Here is a 1868-nt window from a genome sequence, read left to right as displayed (position 1 = left end):
GCACTGCGCAGCGAAGGTATTGACTGCATCTTGCCGCTTGTGTACTTTACATTCGACCAGAATTTCTTCAGATTTTCTACCAAATTTCGGGACAATGTTTCGTTGTGGAACCTATTAAAGGCATCTCTCATTGAAGTCCGTACCGAATTTCGCGCGTCTGTAAATTTTAACCAATCTTCGGGATTTCGCGTTCTTCTGAACTTCGCATGCTTTTTCCGTTGCCTCTGCAACAGCGTTCGGACCTGTTTTGTGTACCATGGGGGATTAGTTCCATCTGTTACCAGTTTATGAGGTATGAATCTCTCAATTGCTGTTGCTACTATATCTTTGAATTTGAGCCACATCTCGTCTACATTTGCATAGTCATTTCAGAAGGAATGGAGATTGTCTCTTAGGAAGGCTTCTAGTGACACTTTATCCGCTTTTTTAAATAAAATTATTTTGCGTTTGTTTCTGGTGGATTTGGAAGAAACGGTATTGAGCCTAGCTACGACGACCTTGTGATCACTAATCCCTGTATCAGTCATGATGCTCTCTATTAGCTCTGGATTGTCTGTGGCTAAGAGGTCGAGTGTGTTATCGCTACTACTTACAATTCGCGTGGTTTCGTGGACTACCTGCTCGAAATAATTTTCGGAGAAAGCATTTAGGACAATCTCGGAAGATGTTTTCTGCCTGCCACCGGTTTTGAACAAGTATTTTTGCCAACATATCGAGGGAAGGTTGAAGTCCCCACCAATTATAACCGTATGAGTGGGGTATTTATTTGTTACGAGACTCAAATTTTCTCTGAACTGTTCAGCAACTATATTATCGGAGTCTGGGGGTCGCTAGAAGGAGCCAATTATTAACTTAGTTCGGCTGTTAAGTATAACCTCCACCCATACCAATTCGCGCGGAGTATCTACTTCGACTTCTCTACAAGATAAACCACTATTGACAGACACAAACACTCCACCAAAAATTCAGCCTAATCTATCTTTCTTGAACACCGTCTGAGACTTCGGAAGAATTTCTGCAAATCTTATTTTAGGCTTTAGCCAGCTTTCTGTACCTATAACGATTTCAGCTTCTGTGCTTTCTATTAACGCTTGAAGCTGAGGGACTTTCCCAGCACAACTACAACAATTTACATCTACAATTACGACTGTTCCTTGATCCAAGCACGTCTTTGGTCATTCGTATTGAGTTAATGGTAGGGTTGTTCTTAATGAAATGTCTTAGACATAATTCAGGAATCAGGAATCTCGGGAGACTAACGAAAATTACACTGCCTGACAAAAAAGTTAAGCACCCAGAATTCATTGCTGGATGTCAGTGCAACTCCGTACATATACGCACCGTCGGCGGGTGTGTAAATGATTAGGCTAGCAGGACATAGTGATAGGCCGAACGGCCAACACAGCGGATGAGTGTGGTTCGTGTTTGGTTTTGTTACCAGGCCGGGTACGGTGTATTAAGGGCTGGACAGTTAAATGTTGAGTGACTGTTGTACTCGTGCGCGACAGAGTTATCAGCAACTGAAAGAATTTGTGTCTCTGTCGGGTCGGATGGTCGAAACGTGCAACATTCAGATCTGTGGAGCATCCGGATGTTACGGTAGCCTGATACCGAACTGCATGGGAACGTGAGGGTAGCCTTACTCGTCATCAAAGCTCCACCACTGACCACGAGGAGTGAGGATCGCCAGACCGTGTAACAAGCACATCGTAATCTTTTCACACTCAGAACCTGCCGTCTGAAAATAAGTAATGGACTCCTTGCAACATCATGTGCCATCTCACACCATTGGTCGAGGGTTGCTAGTAGCCAAGCTAGGGACCTACCGTCCAATGGGTAAGCTGCCATTAATATCTCAACGCAACGCA

Source organism: Schistocerca americana, chromosome 6 (assembly GCF_021461395.2).
Source record: "Schistocerca americana isolate TAMUIC-IGC-003095 chromosome 6, iqSchAmer2.1, whole genome shotgun sequence".
NCBI lineage: Eukaryota > Metazoa > Arthropoda > Insecta > Orthoptera > Acrididae > Schistocerca > Schistocerca americana.
This window is presented reverse-complemented; position numbering follows the sequence as displayed.